The sequence below is a fragment of the Rhipicephalus microplus genome, chromosome X (genome assembly GCF_043290135.1).
Source record: "Rhipicephalus microplus isolate Deutch F79 chromosome X, USDA_Rmic, whole genome shotgun sequence".
Taxonomy (NCBI): domain Eukaryota; kingdom Metazoa; phylum Arthropoda; class Arachnida; order Ixodida; family Ixodidae; genus Rhipicephalus; species Rhipicephalus microplus.
In genome coordinates, this window is record NC_134710.1 from 21282235 (window position 1) to 21297578 (window position 15344).

Here is a 15344-nt window from a genome sequence, read left to right on the forward strand (position 1 = left end):
TGTTCGCTCGAGTATGGGTGTGTGTGCGTGTAAGCGCGATTGTGCGAGTCCGTGCTTGTGTTAAGCGTGCCTGTGCACATGTGTACGCCCATGCATGCGTGCGTTTACGGTCGCGTGTGTGTGTGGCCGCTTGTGTGTATACGTGTATGTGTGTGCGCCTGTGAATAAGTATGCGTGTGCATCAGCCCGTGCGCCCTCAAATTTCGTGTGCGTGTGCGGGGGGGAGGGGGGGGCACTGCTTCTTAGTGTTTAAGGTCCCACACCTGTTCAGACTGGGAGTCTATATGGGAGGTGGCTTAAGAAATGGCGGTGGTCAAGGCACTGTACACTAACTATTCAGTACATGGAAAACAGCTGCACATTTTCGTACCTCATCATTGCTTACGAACTTGCTGTGGTAACTGATTAGCTCCGTTGAGGCGCTTCTACGCTCGAAAACGTGGGTTATGACCAATTCACACGGAAAGCTGTCACTGCACTTATGCACAACCATCGTTTATATTAACGACGTTTAACAAGAACGTGCACTGCCTTTGCTACAGGTGCTTAGCTAGCTCATTGGGCAACCATATGGAATTATGTGCTGATCATGTGGTCAGCAAAAAGTTTGTTATAACAACCTCGGCACGTTTCGTGGTGCATGACAAGCCTTCTAAACATCCGCTACTATGGATTAATTTGTTCCAGCTTCGACTACGCATTCAGTGTTTGCGGCACCATACGCGGAATCGCCTGACACAGACAATGCAAAAAGAAATTTCTCTGGAAAAAGGTGTAGCGATGCTCTCCCGCTAATGCCACCGAGGACGAAATAATTATTGTTTCTGGCCATTCTATGGTGCACTTTGTTTTGCGCAAGTTTTGCTTCACTATTTTTCGCCCACTGCAATCGCATTCCGTCAAAATACTCAAAGAACTCGAGGCTGGTAAATAACCTGCGTCGCTGTGCGACTGGCTGGAAGGAGAGTGGCCGTTTACAAGGAGTCATTCCGCGTTGAACGGCCGTCCGCCGTATGCGCCATAGCGTTTGCCTTTCGGCGCCGTCCTGGCGGGTTTCCCGCTCCTCCCCCCCCCCCCGCTCAACCCGGCCAGCGTTGCTCCCACAACGGCGGCGTAGATAAGCGAAGAGTTGCGTCACCGAACATCTGCGTCGACAGCTGCGGCGCCGCCACGCCGCCGCCAGTGCCTCCTCCTTCTCTCTCTCAGTGTTGCCCTCTCTGTCTCATCAGTCTTTCAAATGCGTTGCGTTGTCGGGGGTCTTGGTCGCTGTGTGTGTTCTAGCGAACAGGCGCATATTCAATGGTGGTCACGCATGACACCGTGTTCGAAGTGACGCTCGGATTAAGGAATATTCATGGAGTGGCGGACACGGACAACGTGGGCCTGTTAACGGTGAGTGTACTGTTTTCGTAGGTAGTAATCATACAGCGCTAGGTGGGCGCCTGCAGCAGCTCTGCCGAAGTAGGCTGCCAGCCATTTACAACAGCATGCGTTCGCAGGCCTGTTGCAGATGCCCGATTAAACGTGGGACTTAACGAGTTCACACTGCTATGCGCGATGTTGTGTAAGTGCCTGCATCACTCATACAGTGAGTGATGTGATCACCTAACAAGGGCGGGATTAGTTGCTGATCGCACATTGTCTCTACACTGCGCAAAGTGATTGATATTGTTTTAAGATGTGCTTTGGGCTACATCGTAATAACATTTCTATTAATACTCAAATGTGCAACGTGCTTCTGTAGGTGTAAGCGCAAAAAAAGAAAGAAAAAGCAAAAATTATGTACAGAGGCGCACTGTACGAAATGGCTTTTTTTTTTTTTGCTTAAAGAAGGTATAGTTGGAGGTGCTGATATGCCGCGATGCTCCCAGCACGTGCGCCTCGGTCTTTTAAGCTATTTAGGACAAGTGCCACCAGCAACAGGGAAAGATCTAGCAGACTTTCAAAGGCGCGTTGTTGTGGCCATCGCCGTGCGTTGTTTTCCCTCGTTTCTGTTTGCTGTTTTCGTGCTTCGCTTTCATCTGCGATAATGTTCGGCGTTATAACAGAATCGAGAGAGTATACGTGACTGTTGGAGCTATGTGCGGTTGCTCTAGCATAAGTCATGGCTGCTGCAACGTAGTCGGCGTCCGCGCGCGTTGGTGTCGTTCGAGCGCTCTTACTTGCGTGATTGTGTTTAACTGAGTATTTAGGCACGGGTTACGTTTGTAAATCTCGTAGTCAATAATCGCTAATAGCGTGCCCCTGATTGCCATCAGAGGATGGGCTTGGTTGTCGAAATATGCCAGACGCTTTTTCTGAAAGCAAGCTTTAAATTTTTTTTTAAAAGAAGTACTTTCATACGTGCAAGGCAGTGCCTATTGCAGGCCCGCAACTCTTTAAAAACTGGACGAGCTATCACATCTTTTATCAAATTACAATGAATTAAGATGATTGAATTATAGATGACGAATTTCTGTGCTAGATTAGGTGCACAAAACACATGTTCGCAGCCCTACGTCTAGAAAGCAGGCAAATAGGAAGCACAGCGTCAAGTTTGGATTAGATTCCATTGACGGAGCGTCTTGTGAGAGTAGAAAGAACGAAAAAATTGTTCATTTTTGATGCCCTTATAGAGGCAGTCAGAATTGCACTGATTGGTGACTTGTAACAATTCCTCAGATTGTTAGAGGCGTGATTTAAGTAAGTAAATCTTTTGCTTTTTTTTTTTGCAGACCTCTTCGCTAGTGCCACGCCCAAGATCATTTGTTCTCATGTAAAAGAGAAAGCAGAGATGTCTTCACTGTTTGTACATGAAGAGGTAAGTTTCTTGTGCGTTTTGCTTAATGCTACATGTCCTAAACGTTGTACTTTAAGAATTGTTTTTCCCACTGGCTCACTACCCTAGAAGGAATTTGATTCTTAAGTGAGTTCAGGCTTTCGTAAGTGCCATTTTTGAGCTGTAGTCTGACACTTCACCTGATTTCGGGAATTCGCTGTATGCTGGAAAACTCTTATCTTTATCATACGAAATTATTGGAATGTATAGGTTGTATGCTTCGAGTTCAGTGTAATGTCAATTACACGCCATTTCGAAGGATACACACTACACATTCTTTATATATGGTGCTGCCAGAACAGCACGAAAATTTTTTTATGAGAAGTCATATTTGCTCTTATTACAGGATGAGAGGGTGCCGCTGACGTCCTGCGTAGTCTACCGTGGACCCAGCCTAGAGCAAGCCTACTTCCTGAACCTCCACATGGATAACCGAAAAATCTTCCGTGTCAGTAATGACGAAGAAGGAAGGAGTGACAGCACTGATGAGTTGATTTTTTTTTTATTTTCAACATTGTCTACGGCCGCAAGGCCTTTAACAACCACCGTGATTGAGCGGCTTTTTCTCGGCGTGAGTTTGGAGTTTATCAAAGAAGTTGTTCAGGCAGTACGACGCTGAAAATTTTAGTGTCACAATGCCTGAACAACTTCTTCTAGTGTGGTCATGGTAGATGAACAAATATTGTTATTTGTGTAAGTTATTTTGCTTAAATATAGCTGGACCATTCCATGCCAAACGTCCCAGCCACTTTGGCGACCATCTGAATTGTATTTGAAAAAAAAAATGTGCTGACTTACTGCGTTGAAAACAGTGAACTGCTAGAATACTTCAGCGAGAAAAAAAGTTTTGTTCATGTGGCTGGCTTATAACTTCCTGGCATAATGCCGTCTGTGTGCTGTTTGTGGAAAATTTTGTTTTAAAACTACCGCTTATTTTTTCTAAAGCAAATTCGGTCTACCTGTTAAGTAAATGTGCTTCTGTAAGGTATTTGAAGCTCAATAATAATAGTGCAATTTTTTTACCACATTCGCTTCCAAGAATAAAGCCAAAATGTGTTATGTTTGCATTTTTTATTGCAATATTGCACTTTGTATGAATATCTGAGCAGTGAATACTTACTCCACAGAAGGTATATTCTGAGGAAAAAATATCTTTATACCTCTCAAGCTGCTGAAATATACGAGAAAATATCACGAATTTCACAAAATCGTGAATTTTGTACGTATTGAGATGCAATTTCTCCATGTTGTGATACAATGAAAACTCATCATTATACCTAAACTGTAAGAAAATGAAATTCTTTTCTGTAATAAAAATCTTATCGCAAAAAGGACAGGAAAGAGCGCTGTCAACTGAATTTTATTGAAGGTGCTACAAGCGTTTTTATACTGAGCACAAGACCAGGGCTCATCTGCAACAACACATGTGTGACCATGACAAAATCATTTTAACCGAGAAAAGAATACTCTTTTTCGGAAAAGATAAATGAAGGTGTACTGATGCATTGATCCTTGGCCTTCCTGATAAAGAGTTCTAAAATCTCTCATTTTTCTGCTTGCTTTTTTTTCAAAAACCGTGTTTTATGAAATCTAGGACTACACTTACATTCTTTACGGTGTCTGGCCATGAGACTACTATAGCCCTTCTTAACATTTGAAGCATGCTGTCTTGCTTGATCATTGAAGCATTGCCCAGTTTGTCCTATGTTTACTTTTCCACGTGTTAGCGGTATCTCATACACATTAAATTGGCATTCAGTAAACCTATTCTAGTGACGAATGGTGCAAGATTGACTATTCCTGTTGCTGTAAGTACATGCACTTTTGAAAGCTTGCAAGGGGTGGAAAACAACAATGTCATATCTGCTGGCTCTTTTCCTAAAATTGTGAGACACCTTATGTACGTAGTACCATGTGACATGCAAAGGTGATTGGTCATTCTCTGTTTCTTTTGGTCCTGTTTCCTTTAACTTTACTTTCTGCAGGAGGGTTTCGCAAACAAGTGTGATGATGCTGTTGGGGTATTGGCTGGTGCTATCAGCCCAGGAGTGCTAAGAATGTTCTGCCTTTTGATAGTGGGCATTCAAAATTAATAGAAAGAGGAATTGATACCACATGTATTCAGGCCACCCTTCAGAAGTCATGTTAGCACAAGAGTGAGGTCAGGCTTAAAAACCAGATTAAAAGACTAAAAGATGCTGGGTATCCCAACAGAATCTTCACACCCGTTTGCGAAACCCTCCTGCAGAAAGTAAAGTTAAAGAAGACAGGACCAACAAAAAACAATGACCAAAACCTTTGCATGTTATACCACATGACGTGTCTCACAACTAGAAAAATAGCCAGCAGATATGATATTAGCGTGTTGTTTTCCACCCCTTGCAAGCTTTCGAAAGTGTGTGTACTAAACAGCAACAGGAATAGTCAATCTTGCCCCATTAGTCACGAGAATAGGTTTACTTAATGCCAATTTAACGTTTGTAGAAACATTTTTTATCAGGTAAACCAATGATCAGTGCATCACTACACGTTCACTTATCCTTTCCGAGAGGGAGTATTCTTTTCACAGTTAAAGTTATTTTCTAGTGCTCACACGTGTCGTCGCGCATGAACACGGTTCTTGTACTCCGTATAAAAGCGCTCGTAGCACATTCATTAAATTCAGTTGACAGTCTGTGCTCTTTCCTGTCCTTTCTGTCTCTTCCTAAAGTTGTCGCGCTGTGACTAGCACACAACCACGATGAACCAACTCTCCCAAATTAAGCTCTTGTTACGTAACACGTAGACCAAGTTTCGTATGGAAAGAAGGAGCGGTGCTTTTAAAATAAAATTTTTCACATACAACACCTAGACGGCATTCCAGAAAGTTCAGAAGGCAGCCACGTGACCAAATATTTTTCCTCTCCTAAATATTCCAGAAGTTCACTATTTTCAATGCAGCACAAGTTTTTCGAATACATTTGAGATGGTTGCCAAAATGGCTGGGACATTTGGCATAAAGTGACCCAGCTGTGTCATTAGCCATAATTATGCATTACCTCTTTTCTTTTTTGTGTGTCCTGACTCAGTTTTGTGTTCGTTTTTAGCATATTGTGTTTCTGATCATTGTATTGGTTTCTTAAGTATTCGCTATAGTTATATGTGCGAAAACCCGTATATGTTTGCATGTACATCATTTCTCATAACCAATTGTTATACATCCAGGAATACAAAGCCTAAACCACTGTGATTGTATACATTTGAAAACACTATCCATATATATTTTTGTGTGCATCACTTCTTGGGAACGATTGTGTACATGAAGGCGTATATAGTGAAATCATGGTGATTGTATATATTTGAAAGAATCATAAGTATATATTTGCCTGTATTTCATTCCTATTAACCGATTGTGTACACGAAGGAGTATTAAACTGGAAACCACTGGGATTGTAGATACTTGAAAGAATTATAGGGATATATTAGTGTGTATTTCATTTGTAGTCTCTATGTACTTGAAGCAGTATACTAAACTGAAACCAGTGTAATTGTATGTTGCAAAGAATTGTCAATAAAGTGAAACTGAAAAAATATAATAAACATTTGAGGTGTTGCATGTGTAGTGTACGTATACATGAACGTATATCTGGTGAAAAAGTTGTGTGGCAGAAGAAAAGTTTATGTTTTATTTGCCTATTAAATAAACGCAATATGCAAGGGCAGCAAGGCTTCATTTTCTGTAACGCACATTATGCATATACACTGAAGTATATATAGATCCAGCACAAGTTCATACACGATTGTACGCGTTTATATTTTTGCCCACACGCAATGAATGGAGCTCGACAGGTGGTGCACCATCGATAATCAGGACCACTTTCTTCAAGTAGTGTTTAATCAGTGCATGCTGATATCTAGGTGGCAGTATTCGCCACCCCTGCCATGGGCACTCAACACCCTTGTGCACCCTTCTCGCACCCTCCTCAGAGGGTGCTAAAAAAGTGATGGACATCGAAGGCACCCTTCCTTAAGGGTGTTTTTTTTAACACCCTACAGTTTTTTTACATGTACACCCTATTCTAAGGGTGCATGGTAAAGCACCCTTTTTGGAAGGTGCTGAATTAACACCCTTAGGGTGTCGTCAACGGGACAAGCTCATTTACACCCTTCTGGGTGTAAAAATTTTTACTGTGTAGGACCGAGTTCGCTGTCCCAACCAGCCACCTTCACCCGCGTCTAGGGTTTAAGAACAAGTTATTCCTACACCGTGCCCGCACCGGAAACATAGACAGGTATGTATAAGGTGCATGCCAGTGCTCCATTCCACTGTAGCAAACCAATACAAATGATACGTTTATCAGTTAATATCAGTGGATATCAAATTCAATAAGAAACAGGAGCATCGGCACTCGCTTTTAGTCGCGTATGTATTGGCACGGTCCGCGCTAGGCGCTGGCAGCGTGAAGAAGCATCAGCTGTCTGTGGATATCACAGCTCAGAGTGGAGCTTTGTTAATGGAGTCAGTATTGTACTTCACAGCGGCCAAGGCGCATGCGATGAGTCAGTATTCGACGACCGCGATAAAAAAACAAAAAAAAAGAGTGAACGAGTGCCGCTTTTGCTACAGTGGTGATATGTGCTCTGAACTGCGCAAGAATAGTTTGCACGAGAAATTGCGCAAGAATAGTTTGGCTCATATATTGCAGTTGTGTTTTTTTCTAATACCAGCGCTTTTTCTAAATTCTACTCAGTACTGATTGATTGATAGATATGTGGGGTTTAACGTCCAAAAACCATCATATGATTATTAGAGATGCCGTAGTGGAGGGCTTCGGAAATTTCGACCACCTGGGGTTATTTAACGTGCACCCAATTCTGAGAACATGGGCCTACAACATTTCCGCCTCCATCGGAAATGCAGCCGCCGCAGCCGGGATTTGATCCCGCGACATGAGGATCAGCCGCCGAGTACCTTAGCCACTAGACTACCGCGGTGGGGTACTCAGTACTGCAGTGATGATGTGTTGACATGCAAAAAAATATCCTGCGCTAGAAGCATGCGAGTGTCGTGTAGAATAGCTGATTTTGATTATGCGTATTGATATCTTTGTACACGTGTTTTCGTCATAGGTGCTCATGCGTGCACTGTGCGCCAATGTGAAAGAGGAGGAGTGCTGATGCTGCCTCGAAATTCGACAGATTCGCTACCGGTACAGCGCGCTTCATCTTGTAGGTTTGAAGTATTTCCTTCTAACTGCAGCGGCCTATATGGCAGATCTTCTGATTCAGAGAAAACTTGTGAAAAGCGACTTCATCTCGACCGTAAGTGCTGCGGCAGCCATATACCGCGCAATAACTCGGCTTCGCGAGTCCGCTTTAACCTTGCACAAACACAACTAGTGAATGTCAGATGGCGAAAATCTCTAATCATATCAAGAGAACGGTGCAATGGCAAGAAATTCCTACGAACTGTCCGAACTAATGCTTCGCCAGGCAGCAGATCGCAGCAGAAAGAAGGCACAACCACGAAGTAAACATGCTGAGCTGACTGAGCGGCGCAGGCGGGCTGGCGCAAAGTCGCCCGCTAGCCGGCGGCTCGACTCTGACGATGACGCCACCTCCTCACGTGTCTATCTCTACCATGCTAATAGTGCCTAGAATATAGCCGTGCTCCGCCCCAGCGCCCGCACGTGCGGGGGGGGGGGGGGCGCCGCCATGTAATCAAACCTCGCGAAAAAAAAACTGTTGTAGAAAGTTGTAAGAAGTCGCAGATACCGAATTTGCAATAAATTCGCGAATTCAGCAGTGTCCTTTTAAAAGCTTGAAAATGAACGTAAGCAGCCAGTGCCTTTAATAAATATCGTCAGTAAAAGTATCTGACATCTTTAATGCATGGGTACAATTCTGCTACAGTTCTACCTTCAATGGAGCGACAAACAAATGAAAGAAGATGAATCTGGCTTGATGACACCACCCAACTTTGTCCTTGATGCTTGACGTGGCACTGTGTTTTGTCATAACCATTGGAACTGAAAGCGCTAAGAGAAAGATTTGACTTTTCGTATTGTTGGCTCATTCAAAAGCATGTGTCGTCAGTAGTCAGAAAGATCCCATGTTTCAGCAATTTCGGGCCATCCTGCATAGCACCCCTGGTCCAAAATGCAGTGCAGCTCCACACAGCGCAGCGATGAATATGACGAGACGCAAGATATGTACTAAGGGTATGACGACAGACAACGCAGCGAACCAGTGGTAAGTATGTTATGGACAATCCAGTGCTCACTGGCAGAGAAACAGTGAGGACATCGGTGCCATCTCTAACCCGTTGTGCCCTGCTGGAGCAGGCAAATTACGAACCCAGAAGCAAGTGACCTGACCTTCCCTTTTGCCCGTACCGTCGTGGGGTCTGTCTCTGATACTTGCTTTCTCCGGATAATTAAGTGTTGGGTGATTGGGGCACCTTGATGCTTGATGTGTCTGTAAATGGGATATGACCAGAGTTATTTTTGCTGGACAAATATGGAGAGTGGCCGGAGATGGGGCACTTGGCGAGCCCAGCACAGACGAGAGACATTCGCACAATGGACAATGAAGGACCATCAGCTCAATAACCCAGTCGTAAATATTTGAGTAAGCTTCTCGTGTCATTCCGAGTAGGGTGGGGTAAAATGTGACAAAAAGTTTGAAATAGTGAACATTTATTTTTATTTTATTTCTCACAAATAAACTTTAATGCAGAAATTTTTGTTTGCGTACAAGGTATATGCTACATAAATCTTCAATGTAGCCACCGTTCAAAGCATAATTTTAAAATAAAAAAAAATGATCCAGATGTCTAATTTTGCCTCAACCTGTGGGGCAAAACGAGACATTGCGTGGGGCAAAATGAGACAGTGTGGAAGTATTTGTTCCTTCTTTTTTTTGCTGTAGAATGACTTGAAATTCATTCTGTGGGCCCTTACGCAGTTTTAAGGAGCCCAGTCACTGGACTCCGTGTATTGAATCTGCACAGAAGGAAGTGTTGTGTTGCTCCAAAAATTCTTGCAGATCAAACAGCTCCAGTCTTTGTTGGTGCTAACGTTGTGTTTTGTTTAATGCTTGAACCTCCTTGGATTATTCAACAATTATAAACTAGATATGTTTTGACGTATCTTCTTCTATTTTTGCCGTTTTCATGAAGAACTGCTCAGACGTTTTATGGCTTTTAGGTTCGTCGCCGGGCTTTGCGAGGCAATGAATTTAAGGCTGTGCCATATTCAAAGTTTATAGCGCCTGTTTTTTAAAAATTTTTAAATATGAAAACGTCATTAAAACTTGATTACAAGACGTGGAATGACTCGACTTGGAGATTCAGTCATTTTTCGTGCTTCTCGTGAGAGCATCGTTGAAAACAGGAGAAAAACCTCGATGCAGCGTTAGTGGAGTGAGTCATATACCGAATAGCAATCAGTGCATTTTCTTGTCGTTTTGCTTTCAGAAAGCTCTATATGATATTGTCTTGTATATCGAAGCACTTCTTAACAAATAAATGCCACAAATAATGAGTGTAAGTTAATGCGCCAATTAATAGGACACTCTCTAAGGCAATTGGATGCCTTTTTTGCCTCTCTCAAACGCCAGAAAGCGAAAAAAAAGTCACAGCTTTGCCGCAAAGGCGAAACAATGAACGCAATAGCATCCATTTGGAAGGTCACGCGCAGAATGGCAAGCAGATCGAAACGTAATCGCGTTTTTCACACAGAAATGGTGCACGAAACGTACGCACAGGTACAGATGAACACGAATAAGTGTCTCAGTTGTTACTTCACTGTGTCTGAAAAACGCGCCCTTTTCGAAAACAGAGACTGTGCAATGATTACAGTGACCATTGTGCGCCCGGTAAATGCAACATAATCGTTCCAGCGAAAACCCAAGACCAGCCAAGACGTACGATCTTCCCAACTGCGAGATAAAGGCGTGCGAGTGAGCGTCCACCTCCCTCCTCTCCACGAGGCAAAGCACGCGTGGGTGATAAGAGCACGCGCTGCCGCGTCGATGCAATGTGGCGACGCGCGCTCATTGCGCCATCTTGCTGGTAATGCTGAAAACACGATAGTTCCCCCCGAGATTCCCGTTACCAGCAGGAAGTGGTAGATATTAATAGCTTGCCGTGTGAATGTTCAAGTACTTGATCCTCCGTGGCTCAGTAATTGACGCTTAGCACTCACGTTTCAGAGGTCTCACGATCGATTCCTCGTGCCGGAGTCTTTTTCTGGATTATTTTTTGTTCAGTTTTCATTTATATAGGTACTTATACATATACGGTGAATGAGGGCGACGTCGGCGCCGACGACGCCTCCGTAGCCAGCGGCAAAATCCAATGGAGAGCGTCAATATATCGCAATAAAAATTACCGTTTTGTGCAAAGAAACCAAACAAACTAAATCTTTGGAATTATCTAGCTCGTAGTCATAAGTAACAAAATGAATATTTACGTTGGTGTACTGACGCAGGATTAGCTTCATGCACAGATCCGAGAATTTCGCCGAGCAGAATTTTGCCCCTTTTTGATGGGTCACGAAAACACATGCACCAGCCACGCAAGTTTTCCCGCGTGAACGCTTTGAGTAATAAACAACTTTTACTAATTAAAAGGTAGACAAGGGCCAGCAGTTGTTGCTAGAAAAGAGACACAAAGAAACGTATTTTTGTATTAGCTACAGAGGCGGGCAAAGTCAAAATGTTGTGTTTGGCCCCATGTCTCGTTTTACCCCATGCACCGTATACCCTAGAAACTTCATTTACTCTTTCTAATATATCTTACCGAATGAACAAACCACTTGCCTAACAAAACCGCAGGTCACGGGATTGAATCCCGGCCGCGGCGGCCGAATTTTGATGGTGTCGTACGAGAATGCTTGGATTTAGGTGAGCGTTAAAGAACCCCTGGTGTGCGATATTTCCGGAGCCCTTTACTACGGCGTCTCATAATTATATTGTGGCATTGGGGCGTTACACCCCAACAGTTATTATTACTTGACTAACAAACGAAGTGGGCACGGCGAACCTGCTACGGGCATGTGGACTCGCAAGCCATTTTTCTGCTTTATGCAGGGGCTCGTTTTTGGTCTCATCGGTGTGACGTATCAAGCAAGCTTCTGTTCTACCGAATCTACCAGCTGTCAAAACGTGCCTGTTCCTTCTGCGAAGCTTAACACGGGAATGACGACCGAGGCTTATAAAGAAAACTTTTCGGCGCATGTCTGCCTTAGTTACACCCACGTCAACCCCAGCGTCTTCTGCACGTCATGCGACATTAGTCGACAACTCTATAAAAAAACGACTGACCCCTGTATTCACAAACGCTCCTCGACCCGACTTACACCCTTCACTTGACAGAGTTGAGCACTGCGCCGCTGCTCGGCTTGAAGTGACACTGCGCTACCCAGGAATCGCGGCAGATTATTGCTGATATGCAGTGACTTTCCCTGCCTATAGAGACGGCGCTCCCATCGGCCTTCTCAAGTGAAGGGGAAGCGATAATTGGAGGGAAATTCTAGAATACGGGGGTGAATCTGCACACCTTCAGTGGGCACGGCGGACCTTCTACGGACATGTGGCCTCACAAGCCATTTCTCTGCTTTACGCAGGTTAATTATTATTACTCTACTTCACTTAAGAGTGATTACCGCTGCCTTTTGGTCCTAGCATGCCCACGGCTTTGTGCTAGTATAGCTTATGATACGTATTGTACGTGCTTACTTTTGCTGTGTGATGATATTGAGACAAATCCAGGTCCCAACGTAGAAAAAATGCTGCAAAAACTACTACTAGGACAAGCCAAATTGGTTTTGGACGTAGCGGCTTTCAGAACGCAGCAAAACAATATGAAAAAGACTTTCGCTGATTGGGACCGTCAGTTCACTGACTTGGAAAAGCGTACTGCTCGTGTATTTAGATGATCTTGAACGAACCGTAAAATCTCTAGAATCAAAAATTTTGGATTTAGAGGACAGGAGTAGGCGTTGTAGCTTGTTGATCTTCGGCCTTCGGGAGGAAACCGGTGAACCAGAAACCGAGCCTAAGCAAAAAGTTGTTACCAGTATATTTTCTGATAAATAAATATAAACTGCAGTTCGATTGGAAAAATCCATCGTCTGGGGACGCCGGGTAAATCAAGGCCAGTTATCTTTTCTCAAGACTTCAATGAAAAATGTGATGTTCTAAAGAACGCCTACAAACATACAGGGACAAGCCTTTCTGCATACAAAACGATTACTCACGTGAAACACTCAGAGAACGTAAATTGCTATGGAACACTGCGAAAGTAGAAAAAAAGATGGCAAGAAAGTCACTTTGATAGTTGAGAAACTTCCAGTCGATAATGATTACTTTATGTAAAGTGATACCACAAACAGCGGGGTTAAAATTCACAACTACAATAGTACTCCAAAAAAAGACTTACTTCCTCCACCTAGTTACTACCGAATTTTGAATATCAATGCTCGAAGTGTTCCTAATAAAGCTGATAAGCTTGAAGCGGTTATTTTAGGGCATAATCTGCACGTGATTGTCACCACAGAAACTTGGCTGCATGACGAAATAAATGATACGGACGTCTTTTCTTCTGGTTATCGTGCATTAATTCTGTAAGGATAGACACACTAGAGTTGGTGGTGTTGCTGTCTTGGTGAGGCAAGATCTCACCGCTGTGCTCCTACATCAAGCAGCTAATCTTGAAGTGCTCTTTTTAAAAAATTATGCCGTAATACTTCTTTTATATTATTTTCTGTTCACTGAGCCCCTGATTACACTTCACAATTTTCGCAAGATCCACACCAGCACATGTCATCTTTTGTACATATTGTTTTTTAATTGGTGACTTCAATCTTCCGGGCATTGACTGGATTCGCGGTACATATAACGCTGATGTCAGCGTAAATATTGAACATTTGCGTGACATTATTTTGATGCACAACCTACAGGAAGTAGTTACTGAGCCTACACAAATGAGCGCTGCTTCCACTTCAATACTTCACCTTATATTTATTAGCCAGAGTTTTCAAGATTTTGCTGTTTCTTTGGAACAAGGTATTTCTGATCATGAACTCGTTGCTTTTTTTTCACCGTTGATCTTCCCAAGCCTACTACAGTCGTAAAGCTATTTCTGTAAAGGACTATGCACGCGCCAATGATGAGAGCGTGCTAGATCACCTTGACGATTGTCTAAGTGTTTTTTGAGGACATGACGCAGTCAAACGTTAAGACGAGTTTAAGAACATTTGTATCCACTGTATCGACAACTTCATTCCAAACATAACGAACAAACTTCCAAGCCTATTCCCTGGAGGACGCAGGAGATAGTGCATGTGATGAGAAAAGTCAAGGGTCTGCGACGACGGGGTATTTCTCGTGACATAATAGTAACATACCAAGCTAAACATAACAAGGCTGTTAAAGCTGCTGAACTTCGTTACTTTGAGTTTACCCAGCCGAATTTCATCCGAACAGCTCCAAGCAAGTTTTCGGGCTTTCTCAGCAAAAAGAAAAAAAAGTAAACCAGTCGATCATATTATGCACGAGGGTAATCTCGTTGTCGCTAAACAAGAGGTCGCTGGTCACTTCAATGCTTATTTTCATAGCATCTTTTTAAGTTCGCCTGTTCCCCATCGTGTGATTAACACACCAGTGAGGCATGAATATAGTTTTTTTTTCTTTGCCTGGCGTCTTTTCTATGCTCTTGAATATAAGAACAAAATCATCTCCCGGGCCCGACCACTTACCAAACGTGTTTCCTCACAGATATGCCGAAATGCTGTCACATTTTCTTGTTATTATCTTTCGTGCGTAACTTTCCTCAGCTGTGCTCCCAAACGACTGGCTATCTGCTCGTATACTCCCAATCCTAAGAAAAAAAGGCGATTCATCACTAGTTCAAAACTACCGCCCCGTATCACTAACCTCCTCTTGTTGTAAACTCTTAGAACACCTAGTCGCTAATGAAATCACAAGTTTTCATGATGATCGAGCAATGCTAACTCCTATGCAGCAAGGTTTTAGAAAGGGCCTCTCCACTGTAATCCAATTAACTACTGTTATTCCTAGTCTTGCTAGCATTGTCGACAAATCAGGACAAACTGACATCATTTTTTTTTTTCAGATTTTAGGAAAGCATTTGATCTCGTGTCACACGCAAAACTAATCAATAAACTTATTCATCTAGACGTTCCCTAATACCTAGTAAATTGGATTTCTGCTTACCTCACTAACCGTATGGTCTAGTGGCTAAGGTACTCGGCTGCTGACCCGCAGGTCACGGGATCAAATCCCGGCTGTGGCGGCTGCATTTCCGATGGAGGCGGAAATGTTGTAGACCCGTGTACTCAGATTTGGGTGCACGTTAAAGAACCCCAGGTGGTCAAAATTATTGGAGCCCTCCACTACGGCGTCTCTCATAATCAAATAGTGGTTTTGGGACGTTAAACCCCACAAATCAATCAATACCTCACTAACCGTTGGCATTTCGTTACAGTAGATTACTACTCTTCGAGTAACCATCCAGTAACTT

The 15344-nt window shown here is 43.3% G+C and overlaps 1 long non-coding RNA gene across 1 annotated transcript; it reads left to right on the forward strand.

Moving 5' to 3' along the window:
- The first annotated feature begins 1255 nt into the window (after positions 1-1255).
- LOC142776800 (uncharacterized) lies at positions 1256-3201 on the forward strand. Its single transcript, XR_012887812.1, has 3 exons — positions 1256-1392; positions 2715-2800; positions 3165-3201. It is a non-coding gene; the product is annotated as an uncharacterized LOC142776800 (long non-coding RNA).
- Positions 3202-15344: the final 12143 nt, after the last annotated feature.